Source organism: Macrobrachium rosenbergii, chromosome 6 (assembly GCF_040412425.1).
Source record: "Macrobrachium rosenbergii isolate ZJJX-2024 chromosome 6, ASM4041242v1, whole genome shotgun sequence".
NCBI classification, from domain to species: domain Eukaryota; kingdom Metazoa; phylum Arthropoda; class Malacostraca; order Decapoda; family Palaemonidae; genus Macrobrachium; species Macrobrachium rosenbergii.
This window is the reverse complement of record NC_089746.1, coordinates 57,819,012-57,839,011: the sequence shown is the minus strand read 5'-3', so window position 1 is coordinate 57,839,011 and position 20,000 is coordinate 57,819,012. Positions and strand designations below refer to the sequence as shown.

The following is a 20,000-nucleotide window of genomic DNA, read 5'->3' as shown; positions in this document are numbered from 1 at the left end:
GTAAGTCGTTTTGGTTGCCCAGTCATTTGCGAGAACTTAGGGAAACTAGCGAAACATCGAGGTGTCAAGCTCGAGAAAGCATTTCTTATGTCTTAGATACTGATGAACCAAGATTCAAAAGTATTGAGGCTCGGTCTGTAGAAGCTTTTGAAACAGAAGTGTTAAATTCTTTCGCAGAGATCGTCAGTAGATGTAAAGAAGATAATGACAATAAGTAAAAGTGATAGAAAATTGACGCCAATATTGAAAAGAATTAGCAAATAATCTTCCACCTGTCTTAGCAGTTTTGGAAAGTAGATTGAGGAAACAGTCAAGAAAGCAGTACTTTATTGTAATGACCAAGGACAGCTCTTGTGGTTAATGTGGCTAGCAGTCTTTCGTAATAACGAGAGACATTTCATATTAATAACTCATATAGATCAATTATTTCTAAAATAATCTCGACCTTCATACAGTTTTTCATTTTCCACCTTCGTATTTGTGGATTATTTTTTTTTATACGTAGGTAAATACAAACAAAAGACAGCCGTCTTGCTTCACATTAAGTCAGCTTCTACCTTGAATCATGACTGTCATTTGCCACAAGCAAATATCGAAAGTTCCCATGACGTTGAGTCCATGAGAATTTTTGATGTGATTTACTTAAGTGGAGACTCCTCTCTTTGTAGCCATGCAGGATCCTGTCAAGTTGGTATTTCTAGTAGTCCTAAAATTTTTTTTTTTTTATTTCAATACATTCCTGCTTTTTCAGAAGGGCATCTTTTCTAAGTGACACTTTGTCGTGTTTTTGGACCTTGTCATCACGATATAGCCAACACACAAATGTTTTGCTATTCTCTCTCTCTCTCTCTCTCTCTCTCTCTCTCTCTCTCTCTCTCTCTCTCTCTCTCTCTGTGTGTGTGTGTGTGTGTGTGTGTGTGTGTGTGTGTGTGTTCGTTTCTTTCAATCTCTCTCTCCCTCTCTTTCTAACTATCAGGGTCTATTAATGGAAGGTTTCTCTCTCTTTCTCTCTTTCGCTGTGTTAATTAACATTTAGAATATTCAGAATTCCTAGTTATCACTACAACTTCATTGAAGAATCTAATAATTATTTGTTCTAAGAATGCCTACTTAATGACATCCGGAAGTCATGTAATGTTTTTGAGTTTTACTTTATCATTCGGTATTCTTGAATGCCAGGTTTGCATTGCCATAGCCTAGCTGCTGCTTGCCTATACGTTCATTGAGTTTGATTCCAGTGCCGTATTTTTGGCGTAAACTTATTCGTGGTAGTTCTTCATTCCAAGAATCGAAGACCACTGGGTTCAGAGGGACAGAATGTGCTTTCCAGTTCCGGAGGTCCTATATCCCTCGCACCATTGGACTGTGGAACAGCCTCCCAGGTTATGTCGTGCAACTGGAATTTCAGAAGTTCAAGCGAAGATGCAATGCATTACTACCCTAAGTTGATTCCCATTCAGTTTTAATATATTTTTATCTATTTATTAATTTATTACATTTATTTTTTTTTAATAAGTGAGATCTCTTCTTAACGCGTTTTCCTTTACCTCTTCTTACTTCTTCCTGATGAACACCATATTCTACTGGTGCACAATCCCACAGTTATGTCACAGGCAAGGTCAAACAGTTACGCCAGACGTTTGTTCATAGGATCGATATTGTATGGGGCGCGAGTTTTATCCACTGATAAAGCTGTTTGGGTCGCTATTTGTCATTGCTGCTTCTTAGAATCCCGGTACGGTTTTGACTGAAAGGGACGTCTATTATATGACAACAAATGTTTTCGGTAGCGTTACTTTCGTAAGGTCAAATAGCTGTGCTTGTTTTCGTCCTGAATAGTGAAGCCAGCGCTGTCTTCCTTCAATCAAGTAGTAATGGTTGGAGATGTTATATTACTTCACACTGAAATGCCGGCGGTGATTCGACTTTCCAAAGATGAGCAGTGTTTGTCGTTGTCCGAATCATTCATCGTTACTCCAGGACGGTCTTGCATTAATGGTGATAACTGGTGTCAATATTTTGTCAGAGATGAAACGGTTGTGGTGTGTACACGGGAAACATAGTAATAAGTTTATAGATTTATAGATCCGCTGGACTGACAGGAATGATTAATGGTTTAGGTTCGCTGGAGTGACAGCGAACTATTTAATAGATATTTAGGCCTACAGGAATAAGAAGGGTGTTTTTGTTTTTTGGATATATAGGTCAGTAGAAAAGACAGTAATGTTAATAGATTCATATCACTAATACATTGCTTCCAAACGCATCCAATGGTTGCAGTGCTGTTTTTCAAACTTGGAATTATTTATGCCATTATCAAGTAAAGACCCGTCGTAAGTGAAAGTTATAAGGATTTCCACTAAGTTCGTTTTTTTACGATCGTATTTTATTTATTTAAATCTACAAATAGAAGCACAGCAGTAACCCTATTCCATTACTTATGCTCTGATTTATTGAAGATTTTCTTATAGCTCGCATTTAGGCAAATCGAAGAATAACATTCCTGCACCGGAGCAAAGAATATTTAAATTTTCTACTAATTAAACACGAATAAACAATTTTTTTATGTACCGATTTTGTTATTTTTTCCACAAGGAAACCATTTGAAGCTTTTCCAATATGCTAGATTCTTTTTTTCAGCAAAAAGCTCACACACAAACATGCACGTGTGCGCTCGGACGGGAGTATGTAGGTTACATACTTGGTACCGTGTTTTTAAGAGATGGGGCCGGGAAAGTAGCCGTGTTCAGTCAGCTGGCGCCTGTAGCCGGTAAACTCGAATGAAATGTGGAATCCTCCTTTGTGTTCATTTCATGCATGAACAGAGATTTGCGAAATCCTTGAAAAATTTCTCCTCCGCGTGTGGGGATGCTTTCCTGTGTCTTGTGTTATCATCACTAAGCATAGACAGGCAGTATATATATATATATATATATATATATATATATATATATATATATATATATATATATATATATATATATATATATGTGTGTAATTGTATGTTAAGGAATTAGAGTACGTTTTATACTTAACAGCAGTTATTAGCCATGCTCTTGGGTTTACGAATGTGAGAGTTATTCTTATAAGTACAAATAAGGTGAAACTTCTTTACGTAAGGGTTGTTCTTATCCATTTTAAGAAGAATGACCCCCATCCCCCCCCCACACACACAAAAACATGCACAAGTTAATGCCATTGACTTCTGAAACTAGCGGCACGTGTTACTTTGGGGCGAGTTGTGATGAGTCACGGCGCGTCTGTTAAGAGTGGACAGAGTATATACTTGCACAAAAACAAAAGACGCACAGATGCCACTCGATTATCCAGTAAGCATCTGTTCGGAAACGTTAGCCGTCTCCCCCCCGTGCCCTCACGTTCAGTCGTTTAAGTACAGTGACCTTCCCGTTACGGGTACTTGGGCTAGGACGCACCTCGTCTGGTGGGCGCCCGATGAGGCAAGCAATCAGGTTCATAGAGGATGTTGCGGGGGCGTCTTTGCAGGCTGTTTCAGCCAGTCATGTCCGTGCCCACATCTGTTGCGAAGCCAGGTCAGATAAGTGAATAAAGTCAGCTGTCTTTTTCCCCGTGGCTATCGGTCGTTACTCGAGCTTTTTCATGGCGGGGGTTGGTGGGTTGTTAGGTTCGAGTGTGAGGTAAAAGAATGACATGGTAAAAGAAGAACATCTTGTGTTATGAAGCATGCTGTTGGAAATGCGCATGCGCAGCTACGGCTATGGTTGCCACCTTGTTTCTAACGTAAATGAAATTTTCGGGCGTGACAGTAAGCTAGTCATGTCCTTTTAATATTTTTTTATGATAGAGTGTATTTCATGTGATGAAATATAGAGCAGTTATGTATATTTATACAATTTTTATTTAAATGAAATATATTTAATTTTTGTATGTTGCCATCTGTGATGTAGGCCTAGTCTAGCTTAGGGTTAACCGAGATCCTGTCGTCTCTTCGATATCTCCTTGGTATATTTTATTTATTTCGAAGGATGGTTCCTTTAATTTTAGTGTATTTTTATTTGTAGTGGACCGTTAGGCAGGAATTACACCCCTGAAAAATTTTCCGACTGTGATTGACGAATTAAGAAGTAGCCAATCGAGCGTTTTTGCTGTAAATAGGCCTATTAGATAAGGAAGGAAAGAATGTGGCTCTGAGTCCTGTAGGATGCGTTTTGAAGGACCAAGTATTGGAAGAGTGAAAACGGAATGGGAGGGTTGGGGGGCGGGGGAGATGAGAATTCCAAAGCTTGAGATGCTGCCGTTGGGTTGAGAGAGAGAGAGAGAGAGAGAGAGAGAGAGAGAGAGAGAGAGAGAGGTGCCGGAAACTCCGACTCTTCCGCCACTTACGAGAGAAAGGAAGCGATTTCGAAGGAAGTAGTTGACGGGATGATGATGTTGGACCCGGAGAAAACAAAGAGAAAGTACCGCCGGAGGCGAGAGCAACGAGTTACGGGGAAAGAGACGAATTTTTGGATGTTTCTGCCCCTCGCTGTTTCTTCTTCTTCTTCTTCTTCTTCTTCTTCTTCTTCTTCTTCTTCTTCTTCTTCTTCTTCTTCTTCTTCTGTTTGTTTGTTTGTTTGCATTTATGTCGCCAAATTCTCTTTGCTGTTATTATTTTACGTAAAGCTATTTTATTCTGTGGAAACATCCCTAAAGTCTTAAGGTTGGTACCCATTTTGGATTATGATAATGTGTGTATATATATATATATATATATATATATATATATATATATATATATATATATATATATATATATATATATATATATATATATATATATATATATATATATTTATGTACTGTGCATATATATATATATATATATATATATATATATATATATATATATATATATATATATATATATGTATATATATATATATATATATATATATATATATATATATATATATGTATGTGCATATATATATATATATATATATATATATATATATATATATATATATATATATATATATGTAAACTATACTGTGCATATACAAAAAATATACATGTATACTGTGCATATATATATATATATATATATATATATATATATATATATATATATATATATATATATATATATATATATATATATATATATATATATATATATAAATAATATATATATATATATCCCTCAAAGAAATAATACATACACCTATAGTATGTGTGTATGTACGTGTGTAGGGAAGTATGGAAGTGTATGTCTGTGTCTGTGTCTGTGTTATTTCGCTACGGTCCCTCCCGTGGTGCTTACATTTCTTTTCATTTTTGTCACACAAGTTCTTTGCCGCAGTACTCCGGGAAGTGTAAAGGAAAATCGATGTTAGATTGTGTGCGAGGGCTCGCAGAAATTGCCAGAGAAGTGCAGCGCTGACTATTATGCTTGTTTGGTGGCGGACGGAGCCAGGTAGTGGGTCTGCCTCCGGCGGAACACCTTTTGATGGTTATGTGAATGGGTAACAAAGGGAGTTATTGCAGTCGAACCGAAAAGGGTGGGGACTTGAGGCCTCTCTCTCTCTCTCTCTCTCTCTCTCTCTCTCTCTCTCTCTCTCTCTCTCTCTCTCTCTCTCTCTCTCTGTGCCCTTTTTTTTCTCACCTTATTTTGGGGGTGGCTCCAGAAGGTGCTCTTACCTATCTTCTTTTCAGGAAGCATTTTCTTATGAGGATTCAAATTTCATGTATCACTATACATTCACATACATGCATACATTATATATATATATGTATATATATATATATATGTGTGTATATATAATGTATATATGTATGTTATATATAATGTATATATATATGTATATATATATATTATATAATATGTGTATATATATTTATGCGTGTGTGTATGATATCCGAATATTAGTATTATATGCGGTAACCGGAACTCTCCGTAAGGTTTTGATAATTATCAGACACATTCCAGGACGAGAAGTATGAGAGGCTTGTCTAAGGCGAAGATAAGATTAGAAAGTTGTAGTGCCTAAGAATATATACCCAGAAATACAATGCAAAGGCATTAAACGTTTTAAGAATATACCTTGACTATTTATCATTGCCTTGGGTGTTTTTGCATTATGTTATTGCATATGTACCAGTGTGCCGTACCCTCCAAAATGACGGTAATCTGAGATAGGGTCGAGACAGCAAATCCCGTTCTAAGAGACGCTACTTACCGTCCTGAATCTCAGACCGGGGTACTGTCATACTGCATAACCGGTACTTCTGATCATGCCTAGTGGTGAGAGAGATTCTGGTTCTATGGTGGACGGTGGCAAGTCTGTCGTTTTTTGCAGAGAAAGGAAGTAAATATATCGATACGCATACTGCTTTGTCTTATGTAGATGTATTCATCTGTTCGTTGAGTGTTTTTTATTTGTATTTTTTCACTTCTCGGCATTCTTCTCTATGGAGGGCTTTTCTACTCAAGTTGATGTCATTTAGGCCTGTTTAGTGTGAATGTCATTTTGAACAATACTAGTTATCTCGTTTATTTTTTGTTTAATGTTTTTTTTTTTTCATTTACAGCTCTCTATAAAGGAGGAGTTTCACATTAGATGGAACTTGTTAGTCCGGACTTTTTATTTGTATTTTTTTTTTTTTATGAGAGCTTTTGCCAAGTCTCAGTTTATGATGTTGCCAATCTGGCCCCGGGTGAATTATGGTATAACATAAAGAAAACCTGAGAATTAAAATTAACCATACTGGAAACTGGTTTGGGATGTATTATTTATTTCCCAGAGAATTTGCTAAATCATTTGGCTAACACTTATCGCCTTCATCTAACCCAGAGGCACCAGAAACAAGAAAAGGTTTGGGAAGGAAAAGTGAGCTTGACCTCGAAGTATGACTTCTCATCCAGTGAGACTTGTTTTCTATTTTAAGATGGGTGCATCGGAGGATCAACTTGAAAAGAATTGAATTGCCATCCAGACCACGCTTACTTTAAAAAAAAAAAAAAAGCCTGTGAACCTGCTGTGGGAAACTGAAGTCCTTGTGGCTCGGTAGCTTGACCGGGAAGTTGCATAACTGGAATCTTCTTCTTCAAGTTTAATACATGGAAATGGGCAGCACTTTGAGCGTAGGTCTCTGTATAATTAATCAGCTTAGTTGGACTTATCTAATTAAAGACGCGTCTTTGTAATTGGCTTGGGTATGAAATCCAGGTCTGTAGGAATAATTCTGTTGTGGGTAACACATGGTCCTTAGGAACTGGAAGGATCAGTAGGTGTTTCTGAAAACCTGCTTGTCCTCGCTGAATGTGTTGTTCATTTCTCAAGTTTGAACTCAAAGCCTTCCATTTTCGTACTCTCCCATCCCCGTCGAAAGCGATTCTCTCATTTCCAATGTATGGCTTCAATGGTTTTATCCAGACTTCCCTCCGTTTCTTTTTTATTTCAAGCTACAGGGGAAAAATCCGAGGTCGATGAACTTAGCTGTTGCATTGCTGGTTTGCAGTTATCCATTTATTCATTCATTCTCAGTGGACATTTCTTTTATTATATTTGGGAACGTTACATAGTGAAAATTTTGAAACTACATGAATATACAGATAAAGATTGATGTATCTACATAAATATACAGAGAAAGATTCTTGTAGTATGAGTTTTTGACGTATTGGTGATATTTTTGCCGAAATGCCCGCTGCTTGCATGGCAATGGATAAACATCAAACACCCCCTTCCCCCCCCTTATTCTTTGCGACGCCATGTTACATAACTCAGTAAATGAACTTCATAGGTAATGTGTGAAAGTTTGTTATTCAAGTGTCCTAAGGTTTGAACGCCATTCGGTTCTGGAATATGGAATTATCTGCCTTCCCTTGCTTCTCAAATTGTCGTCATTTGTGAAGAGACATTCATTAATTCTCACTTCTCATTTATTTACTTTTATTTATTTATTTATGTATTTATTTATTTATTTATTTATTTATTTATTTTATTTTATATTTTGTCAACATGCGGGTCTCTCTCTTAACCGTAAATAATCTTGAAAGTTAACCTTATAGAAGGCGGCAGTAATCAGATGTAGCCAAACGTATTTGCCAATGCATGAAAGCATCAAGACTCATGTTAGAATCTTGAGAATATGAAGCATATAGTGAATGACGTACTTTATGTAAGCTGTATTGAATGGATTACTGTAAAGGTAACTTGAGCGAACTGCACATTGAAAGAAACTGCTCAACTTTAGCAGACAGCTTGTATTGATTGCGTATCAATATTGCAATCAGAAAATGCCATCTTGGCCCGAACGAAACTGCACGATTACCTGGAAGAGTAAATCGCACACCTTTTGATCTTTGAGATGGGAATTTGTGGAATACTTTCGAGTGATTTGGTATCGCCTAAAGAGAACTCTTTTTGTTGCTCATTTTATAATTAGTCATAAACTGTCAAGTATTTTTTCATTTGTTAAGTATTTTCCCCATTGACCTGTTTACTTTTGACGTTCAGTTTGGATGCAAGGAACATCATCGCCTTCAAGATGGATCTGGTTCATTCAAATGATCTGCCTGTGTACCAGTACTGTCCCCCCAAAAAAAAAAAAAAAAAAATCTGGCGATGTCAGTACTACCGTTAATGTCCCCACCACATTTTTACAGGCATTATTAGTAATAAAATTTTAACAATGTCAGCGAATTGGATAAAAGTTATTGGAAGTTGAATTCGACAAACTTATGAAATTGTTTGAATAATTGTTGTTTCCAGGTGTTCTGGAGACCGGTTCGGTTTTATAATTCAGCTTGACAGCCTAAGGTAGAAATAAGTTTGGGAAAAAGTATGGATATGATGCTACTGATGAAGTGTATGTAGATAAAACTTATCGATGAAGTATGTTCGCGATAAGGCTATCGGGCGAATTCCCTGCTGTTTGGGGTCACTATTGTCAATTGTCAGATGTAAAGCTTTCATAATACACTTCTACTCATGGCTTTTAGGCTTCATTCGTTCATTCATGAATCATTGACTCTTGCTGCCAGCCAGTAAGATTTGTTACAAGTATACACACTTACACACACACACGAGACAGGGACTTTATACTAAGAACAGCCTTCTTTATATCCAGTCCTGGCATAGGCCTTAGTTGGTAACTTATAGTTGAACTTAGAATATATTTTATACTTTATGAATTAATTGGCTTATATTTTATACTTTTATGAATTGGCTTACATATGTTATACTTTTATGGATTGCCTTACGCATTATGCTTTTGTGAAATTACCTGTATTTTATACTTTTATGACTTGGCCTATATTTTATACTTTATTGAATTGACTTTCTATACTTTTATCAATTGACTTTTTAAACTTTCATGAATTTACTTGTATTTTATACTTTTGTGTATAGGCTTACATTTTAGACTTTATTTTTTTTTTATTAATTTTGCTATTCTCCATATTCTTTATAAAGCTTAATTTCTCTGTTTCTTTCTCTCTTGCAGAACGCAACAACAAGATAAATGAATGACCGATAGTTGTGATCGTTTAGGTGAGTATGCCACCTGAGGAGTTATCAGTGTTACTAGTTTGTGGAGTAGTCTCTCTCTCTCTCTCTCTCTCTCTCTCTCTCTCTCTCTCTCTCTCTCTCTCTCTCTCTCTCTCTCTCTCATTACTTTGGACTCCTAGAAACTGAGTGTCTACAGCTTCAGGTGTTTTCTTTTTTGTGTAGCCTAGTTTTTAAAGTAAACTGCGTCTTCCGTTTATTATTAGTATTACTTCCGTTTATTATTATTATTATTATTATTATTATTATTATTATTATTATTATTATTATTATCGATGAAATTGTTAAAATTCATGGTTACTGTTGCAGAGAAGCTTTTGAGTCAATACTCAGCTCTCATTATTTATTTGAGCTTCAGGCTCTCGAGAGCTGTCTGTATAGCCTTTGATGTATCTAAACAGCGGAATGAGCCGTGGTTGTTATAACTGTTATCATTAGAAATAATGGCTACATAAGCAGAGTTGATTATATATTTCCCTTCTTTCATGTCATTACTTTTTCAGTGTTTCCCTTTTTCTTGAGGACGTCATGTGACAATCACAGGAGAAATATAGAATCAACTTTGCTATTGCAGTTTTCATAATTATCGATGCAGCGAATGTTATTGCTTAAGCGGGCATTGCTAATTAGTAATCATGCATTAATAATTGTTATTATTATTATTATTATTATTATTATTATTATTATTATTATTATTATTATTACTGCTGCAGCAATTATTATTCATCATTGTTACCAAAAAGAAGTGTCTAAAATGAGACCAGACGAAACAAAATAATTAAGCATGAAAAAAAAAAAAATGTCACCGAAGGTCACCTGACCTTCAAATGAAAGCGGCGTCTCGGCCAGCGGAAAGAAGAGAGAAAAGTAGAAGAAGAAGAAGAAGAAGAAGAGGCAAATCTGGTAATAGCTGGTACGAATCTTCTTGACGACAGGACGGGTTCATTGCGTATCTTGCAGGGACACCAGACCTGTTTGATGAGAGACTTGTTGTACTGCAGTCGGATGCATTGCCGATTGCTGTATTCTTTGCACGTTGTGCATTTGCGCTTTGTTTTGCGCGCATGCCTCGTTTAAATAACTCCATTTCTTATTTGTTTATTGACTGATTTATCGACTTGTTCTTTTCTGAATGGACGTAATTTGGAGCTTGTGAATAGATACGCTTGTCCATATTTTCTTTTGACTTTTTTTATTGTTATTTTTTCAAAGCGATCAAATATTCATGTAGAGAAAACCACGAAGCCGTTTGCTAACCGAGCAGAATTCCACAGGTGAAAGAGACTCGTTAATTTATTGAGTTTTGTTGCGATTTTTTTTTTTTCATTCTGAATTGGCTTCATTTGCAGTTTGCGAACGGATATTGCAATCCATATTTCGGTGACTTTTTATTATTATTATTATTATTATTATTATTATTATTATTATTATTATTATTATTATTATTATTATTATTTTAAAACGATCAAACATTCACATAAACAAATATGCCGAAACCATTCTCTGAAGGACAACTTCCACAGATTTAAAAAAAAAAAAAAAAAAAAAAACCGTACGAATGTCAACCGTACTTTTAAATCCTGATCTGTAGCCGAGATTGCACAGTTAATATTTGAATAGGCATTCCTTTAGTGGGTCCGATGGAAACTCGTAGATAGGCGACCGAAACCATCAGCGTTCTTTTCGTTGCATGTTGATGACTTGATTGATATATATGGGTAATATATCTAGGAATAACCTTATGCCAAGTTTATGTAAATGTATATATGTGTGTGTGTCTGTATGCATATATGTATGTGTGTGTATATATATATATATGTATGTATATATATATATATATATATATATATATATATATATATATATATATATATATATATATATATATATATATATATATATATATATAAACACACACACACACACACACACACAGAACGGAATAGATGTAAGATTTCTAGCCCTTGCTTCAACACATTTAGAAGCAAACTGTATACAGTGGAACAAAAGATTGCTGAGAAGAATTAGTCTTAAATGCATTTAATGCATATAAAGGTCATAACATTTGAGTGGAGTCTTTAGGTGAGGAAACGCTGTCTAGGGTTAACTCGGGTACTGGATAAACCAAGGAGTGACAAAAATGTAATGACAAGAATTGCTGAGATTTTTGAGTTTCTCTCTCAGTTCTGCTTCGGACAACTTGTGCAGAATGAGGTTGAGAAGATGTAGACAAGGGCTTAAGTAATGGTGTCTTTCATTGTTAAGCTGTGCTAATGGACGCTCTAAGAAATTTCCGGAAACAATATTTTTACTTCTCAGAATTATACTGCCGTGGAACCAATCAGTTCTGAGTGATTTTTCACTCAAGGGAGCAAAAGGGGCATTATTCTTTCGACCAGTTCCAGCTTAATATTTACGTTGATTTATTCTGATATTTAATTCATCACTTGTCTGGCCCAGATTAGTCTTTGACCATAAATAGAATTTTTAAACAATGTTAGTACTCTGGGGAGGACATTTTCTTATAAGGGTTTTTATTTATCAAAGTCCTTCAAAAGAAGACATCGTGCCTACCCCATACAAATGGGAAAAAAGCACGTTAAAAGAAGAAGAATGCAAAAAGATTACATTTACATGGAGAATTCTCAGTGTTGTTTTTATATACTTAGAGCTGATGAAATAAATTAAAGGATGTTCTTAGGTAGCCCTGGCTTCCTGTCACCTTTGTTGCCACATCTTTGTGGTAACATGTAAACAAAATATGAACTTGTCCTTACCTATTTTCCTAATGTTCTGTAGTTCGTTTTCCAAGAACTCAGGGCTGACAGCATGTAATGCTCGCGGGAACATTGAGGAGATTTCATTTATATTATGATGCTCAGAAAATTAGCGCACACAAATTAGTTTATTTGTTGTTTTACCGTATGTACCATATTTCCAAGAGATGGTTCACGTCTGATAACTGTCCAAAAAGGGCAGACTAACTGTTGGTGGCCAATCCAATCCTGTCATTTTGGGGGTATTCTAGTACAGATTCAAGAGGCACTCTTGTAAATGAACAACAAACATCACAACTTAGTAATCTGGAGTCGGATTGATTGCAGTGCTGTTTAATTTTCCAATTAGGTCTGATGAATTTATCAAATGGGTACCTTAGATAGTTCCTAAAAGGGGCGATGGCAATTTTGTCAGATGTTTTGAAAGTTTATTCTGTTCCATTGCATGTAGTTTGCTTGAAAATGCTTAGAGTATGGCGAAAGATCTTGCACTCTGTTGTCTCAATGGCCTTGTGGCCATGTATGTTGTTGTTGTTCTTTTTTGTGTGTGCTCATGTACAGCATTTGTTAACGAGCTTGTTAGCGCGCGCGCTGGTACGACGCTGCAGTCTCCCCTACCCTCCCGGTCCCCTACCCACTCTGGGCGCACAAACCGGTTTGCAGGAGGTGGGTGGCTGTGTCATGTCTCCCCCACTGTCACCCGGGGCAAGGATAAACGAGATCCACTCGGATTGTATTATTATTGATGATATCACTATTGCACCTAGTGCTACAACGTAAGTCTCCAGATTTAAGCTAGAGTTTAAAGAAGAGTACGGTAAACTTGATTAAATTTATAGCTTCAGTTCTCACCATAACACGAAAGTTGAACGGCGCCAGGAAGTCTGGTAACATTAATTTGTTTCAAAAGAGTCATTTTTGAAAGTTTATTCTGTTCCAAATGACTTAACGTGTTAGAGTATGGCATAATTGTCTGTTGAAACACTTTTCCAAATGTATTGTTAGCGCCCGCTGGTACGACACTCCCCTACCCTCCCGTCCCCTATTTGCAGGAGGTGGGTGGCTGTGTCAGGTACTTCCGATGTAACGAACTGTCCTTTATTATTGATGATATCACTATTTGAAGAAGTCTCAGTTTAAGCTTTTTGAAGAACATTTTGATTAAATTTATAGAGTGGATTTTCGTCTCTCTGCTAACATTTTGATATGGATTTTCGTTTGAAGAAGCGTTGCGAACATTTTGAGTGGATTTTCGTCTCTCTGCTAACATTTTGAGTGGATTTTCGTCTCGTTGCGAACATTTTGAGTGGATTTTCGTCTCATTGCGAACATTTTGAGTGGATTTTCGTCTCACTTGCGAACATTTTGAGTGGATTTTCGTCTCGTTGCGAACATTTTGAGTGGATTTTCGTCTCATTGCGAACATTTTGAGTGGATTTTCGTCTCACTGCGAACATTTTGAGTGGATTTTCGTCTCACTGCGAACATTTTGAGTGGATTTTCGTGAACGTTTCGTTGTGCTTATCTGTGGACGTTTTATTTTATTTATTTTATTTACAAATTGGAAACTTCGAATCGGAATCGGCTGGTGGTTGTATATTCGCACGATGTGATTTCAAGGATTATTCATCTGATTTATCCCGGTTCTAGATGCATTTTCTGACCTGGTTTGAGGATTAACGTAGCTTGTGTCTGTCTGTCACTAAAGAAGTCAGACCAGGTTAACCTAATCTAACAAGCACTATTAGGTGATAAGAATGAGAATTTACTTGTGTACAAAGTATCGTCAAAACTGAAAGAATTCTCTCTCTCTCTCTCTCTCTCTCTCTCTCTCTCTCTCTCTCTCTCTCTCTCTCTCTCGCTAGCTTGCTCGCCCGCCCGCCCGCTCGCTCGCTCGCTCGCTAGCGCGCACGCATGGAACAATAAAAGTTAAAAGCCCCAAGCCATTTATTGCTCCACTTATATAAATGCGTTATATAACATGTTCTTCCCTTTTCATCATTGGTTCAACAAGGAGTGTATTACAGTTAAGCTCGTTTGCCGTAATATATCCCGGCAGTGTGGTCGCCGCCTTTTGAGCGCGTTTCCTTTTACACCGCTGATCTCTCTCCAGGGCCCGGCGAAAGTCTTGCTCACCAAGACTTGCTCCTGTTCGTTTTTAAGACATCCTCTCATTTTTACTTTTTTGAGTGTGGTTCATACTTTTTCATTTTATAATTCATTTTTGTTTATATATTTATAAATTGAGATATAGAAAAAAGTGCAGGGGATTTTAATAATGTTGTGTATTAATACTCGGCAGGTGCCTATTTTTTCGTTAACCTCGGTTTTATGAAGTCAAGGTAAATTAAACTAATCAAGCAGTCCATCTTATGTGACGAACGCGAAAGCTCTGGTAAGACATCTGTATAAGCCTTGAAATTGCAGCCTCACAGCAGCGGAAGTAATTACTGAAATAGCTGAGAACATCTCTTTAGGCCTACACAAATGTCATGAAGTTTCATATACTAAGGAGACATTTTCGCAAGCGCGCGGTTTTCATCTTAATTTACTCGAAAGTTTTGCAGTTGGTTTAAATATTGACCTTTCGTTTATTTATTTATCTTTTGGAAACTTGGTACTATTTATTTATTTTTTGGTAACGTGGTACTATTTATTTATTTATTTTTCGGAAACGTGGTACTATTTATTTATTTATTTTTTTTTTGGAAACGTGGTACTGTTTATTTATTTATGTATTTATTGAAACGTGGACTATTTATTTATTTATGTTTTGGAAACGTGGTAGTGTTTATTTATTTATGTATTTTTTGGAAATGTGGTACTATTTATTTATTTATTTATTTATTGGAAGCGTGTTACTATTTATTTATTTATTTAGTTTTTTGGAAACGTGGTACTATTAATTAATTTAATTTTTGGAAACGTGTTACCAGTACTTAATTTATTTTTTGGAAACGTGTTACTATTTACTTATTTATTTATTTATTTATTTATTTATTTATTTATTTATTTATTTATTTCTTGGAAACTTGGTACTATTTATTTCTTTGTTTATTTTTTTGGAAACGTGGTACTTAGCTTGTTCAGGCTGAAGCGAGAGAGAGAGAGAGAGAGAGAGAGAGAGAGAGAGAGAGAGAGAGAGAGAGAGGTTCTTGCTCAATGTTCAATTACAGGACGCAATTACTGGGTTCACTGCACTGCCTGTGACTCATTACTTTGCGGCGTGTGACATCTGAGTCCTTACTCCGTTATCAGCTATTTTCACCGCCGAAATGGAAAACTTCACCCAGTTCCTTGCGAGAGCCGAGAAGGTCCGCCCACAGACCGATACGCACACTAGTGGATCGTTTTCGTACACGTCATTCGCACGTCAATTGTTTTCACGTACAGATCAGTGAGGCTGTACGTGCTTTTACGTTCCGTTTGTTGTGCCCTTCGTAAGACTTAGATGTTTTTTGGAAGTTCATCTCTTGGCGAAGGAAGACATCCGCAATGATACGTTACTCAGAATTTTATTATTATTATTATTATTATTGTTATTATTATTATTATTATTATTATTATTATTATTATTATTATTATTATTATTACATAAGGACATATTTGTTTGTTTATTTGTCGGAAAGGAAATTTTAATTATTTTCCAGCTACTGCAAAAAAAAAAAAAAAAAAAAATTAAGTATATCTTAGTTGAACCAGACCATTGAGCTGATTAACAGCTCTCCTAGGGCTGGCCCGAAGGATTAGATTTATTTTACGTGGCTAAGAACCAACTGGTTACCTAGCAACGGGACCTACAGCTTATTCTGGAATCCGAACCACATTATGACGAGAAATGAATTTCTGTCACCAGAAATAAATTCTTCTGATTCTTCATCTACTGCAATAACACACTGTACTGCTGTGTTATTTTATTTTTTTTACCATATATGTTACGTTAAATTTGCGGCAATGTTAGAGAGGTAGTGGAATAGGAAGTTGAATTCATAAGTGTATTAACAAAATTATATATGGTTGAGACAATGATTAATGGGACGAGAGAGAGAGAGAGAGAGAGAGAGAGAGAGAGAGAGAGAGAGAGAGAGAGAGAGAGAGAGAGAGAGAGAGACTAGTATCGCAGAGGGAAGGAACACATGAGAATGATAAAGGGCTTTAATGAGATTTAACGATTGTAAGAGGATATGACAAATGGTATTAGAAAGAGAGACTGACCGAATCTCAACACGTTCAGTTTGAACCCAGCGACATTTTGCTTGAAACTCGAACGAGACTTGACCCATCAACCCCCCGGAGGGTATAGTGCCGTCAGTGCACCTCACGTGGTGTACTGTAGGCGTTACCTAAAGGTCTTAGCAGTGTTCCTTCGGCCCGTAGCTGCAGCCTCTCTCATTTCTTTCGCTGCACCTCCGTTCATACTCTCTTTCTTCCATCTGACTTTCCACCCTCTCTAACAGTTGTTTCATACTGTTTTCCTCCTGTTACACCCTTCAAACCTTCTTGCCATCAGTTTCCCTTTCAGCGCCGAATGACCTCATAGGTCCCAGCGCTTGGCCTTTGGCCTAAAATCTATATTCTGTTCTGTTCTGCGAATCAACCGTCAGTCTTGAGAGCTGGCCGACGAAAGGCGCCCCTCTCGCCTTGTTAAAAGTGCAAATGCCAAAGGGATGGGCAAGTTAATGCCCTTTACTAGCCCAGGCCGGAAGAAAACTAGAACAAAGGGTTAAGATAACACGTTGCCTCGCCCGTATGATTCATCCAAGGCATTAGTGTGTGTGTGTGTGTGTATATATATATATATATATATATATATATATATATATATATATATATATATATATATATATATATATATATATATAATATACACATACATACACACACATTGTGATTGTTATTCTGGCAGCATGCACACGATTGTTCTGAGGCTCTCTCGGTCAGGATAGTCGTATATCATGACCTTTATCCGATTCTCGCCTCATTCCTTTCATCTTATCTCTGGAAAAGAAAGGTTGAGTCACGTTGTGACGCACATCGACGCAGGATATCCGTCCCGTCGTCAGTTTTGACAGTAATAGGGAGGCTTTTATTTTCGATTGTCAGTGTTTGTATGGAAGGGGCGAGTGTTGACTCTCTCCAGTGCCTCAGTGTTGTTCTTAAGCTCTCGCGGTCGTCTTTGCAATTTGGTGAGTTAGCCCGGTTTCTACTGTGATGGTGCTCGAAGGATTTTCATTTACTTATTTGAATTTTTTTTTTTTTGTTACTCAAGCCGTCTGTGTAGCTCTCTCTCTCTCTCTCTCTCTCTCTCTCTCTCTCTCTCTCTCTCTCTCTCTCTCTCTCTCTCTCTCTCTCGTTTTTGCAAAAGTGGAACATTTAGGATTTTTGGGGAGTTGGTAAAAATGTTGGTGTCCTTAACCCACCTCCCAAGAAAGGAAAATTTACACACACACATATTGTATATATGATAATAATAATAATAATAATAATAATAATAATAATAATAATAATAATAATAATACGCAATGAATTGTTCTCCCTAACTGCTGAATGCTCCATGCATCAGTACAGAAGTCTCATCAGCAGCACATCAAACCCCCATGCACACAGTACTATTTACTTACTCCTAATTATATACACCTTTTACCACACTCTCTCTAGATTTTCCTTTTCTCCTCTCTCGCAACAGAAAGATTTGTGTTTTTAGTCTTTATTGTATTCGTCCTAAGAGATGCATTAAAAATCAGACTATGAGACCTTGAATTCAGTGACGGTGCCCTTGATAGTGAATTAATACCCGGCCACAGTTGACGTGGACCGAGCGTTCACAAGGAAGGTGAAAAGAACAGTAGTTTCAATTAATGACCTTTCCCCTCTTTATGAGAGTCTTGGAAACTGGAAAAGTGGACTGCCTGAGGATTCTAATGGAACTTTGTTATGTCAGTCTTTGTCATTTAATGGCATCGGCAGTGCCATTGTCACGTCAGTCTTTGTCATTTAATGGCATCAGCAGTGCCATTGTCACGTCAGTCTTTGTCATTTAATGGCATCGGCAGTGCCATTGTCAGGTCAGTCTTTGTCATTGTCATTTAATGGCATCAGCAGTGCCATTGTCACGTCAGTCTCTGTCATTTAATGGCATCAGCAGTGCCATGGTCACGTCAGTCTTTGTCATTTAATGGCATCGGCAGTGCCGTGGTCACGTCAGTCTTTGTCATTTAATGGCATCGGCAGTGCCATGGTCACGTCAGTCTTTGTCATTTAATGGCATCGGCAGTGCCATGGTCACGTCAGTCTTTGTCATTTAATGGCATCGGCAGTGCCATGGTCACGTCAGTCTTTGTCTTTTAATGGCATCGGCAGTGCCATTGTCACATCAGTCTTTGTCATTGTCATTTAATGGCATCAGCAGTGCCATTGTCATGTCAGTTTTTGTCATTTAATGGCATCAGCAGTGCCACTTATTTTCTACAAGAAGTGACGAAGTACATCCGGTGAGAAACTTTTCAGATATGGATATGTTCACTGGATTGTTTGGCATTTTCTTTTTTTTTTCTAGTTTAGTTGAGGTAGCCAGGGTGTCTTAGTTACTGTGTTGTTACTATGTTAAGATCCCTAGTACCAGATGATGATGATGATGATGATCTTTGGTTGATAGATATTAAGAGGCATTGTTTTTGGCCCTGATAGTTTTCTTGAATTATGTATTCTTTCCTTGAAATAATAATAATAATAATAATAATAATAATAATAATAATAATTGTGATTGTGTGACGGCTGATTACTCTTTCGACAGACACTTGATAAAGGCTACAACAGAAAATAAAAAAAAAGAATATCCTGTAGGTGCTGACGTTACGTCAGGAATGGCATAATACTTCACTTAAACCGTGAATTTATAGGGTTTTCTTCATATGTTGTTTCATCTTGCCGTAAAGTCAGTTAAGGAGTCATCGTTGCAAATTGGTAGGGTATTCCTGTGTTTTCTGGCTCGCACACTCATTTCCATCTGTCTTTATTGATCTGTCTCTCTATCTGTCTATCTATCTATAGATAGATAGATAGATAGATAGATATAAATGAATGTATGTATATATGTATGTATATATGTATGTACATATATATATATATATATATATATATATATATATATATATATATATATATATATATATATATATATATATATATATATATATATATATATATATATATATATATATATATATATATATATATATATATATATATATATATTTATATATACTCATTTATATCTATCTATCTATCTATCTGTAGATAGATACATACATACTCATTTATATCTATCTATCTATCTATCTATCTAGATAGATAGACAGATAGAGACAAATGTCGCTTAATATCAAATTCACGCTACCTCGGGAATATCTTCGAAGGAGAATTGTCACCGAAGGGGAATTTATAAGTGATAAATGGATTGGTACTGTTGGGTCGCGAACCCACGACATAGCACAGACCCAGCAACCCCAGTCGTCGTTACCACTGAGCTATCTCTTATACCAATCCATTTATCACTTATAAATTCCCCTTCGGTGATAATTCTCCATCAGAGATATTCCCGAGGCAGCGTGAATTTGATATTAAAGGAGCGTGAATTTGATATTAAGCGACATTTGTAGCTTCATGATTGTATATAAATCATGGTGTGATAAAAAAA

The 20,000-nt window shown here is 36.4% G+C and overlaps 1 protein-coding gene across 50 annotated transcripts in view; it reads left to right on the top strand.

Annotated features, from left to right (window-relative positions):
• PMCA (plasma membrane calcium-transporting ATPase 3) overlaps window positions 1-20,000 on the top strand; it is a 476,515-nt gene that overhangs the window by 331,527 nt on the left and 124,988 nt on the right. For 49 of the 50 annotated variants that reach the window (XR_010853417.1, XR_010853401.1, XR_010853416.1 and 46 more), the window contains one exon: window positions 9,466-9,512. The gene's annotated coding sequence lies outside the window, so the exon portion shown is untranslated. Of the gene's footprint in view, window positions 1-9,465; window positions 9,513-17,371; window positions 17,491-20,000 lie in introns of those variants that run through there. The other variant, XR_010853415.1, reaches the window with a different exon arrangement.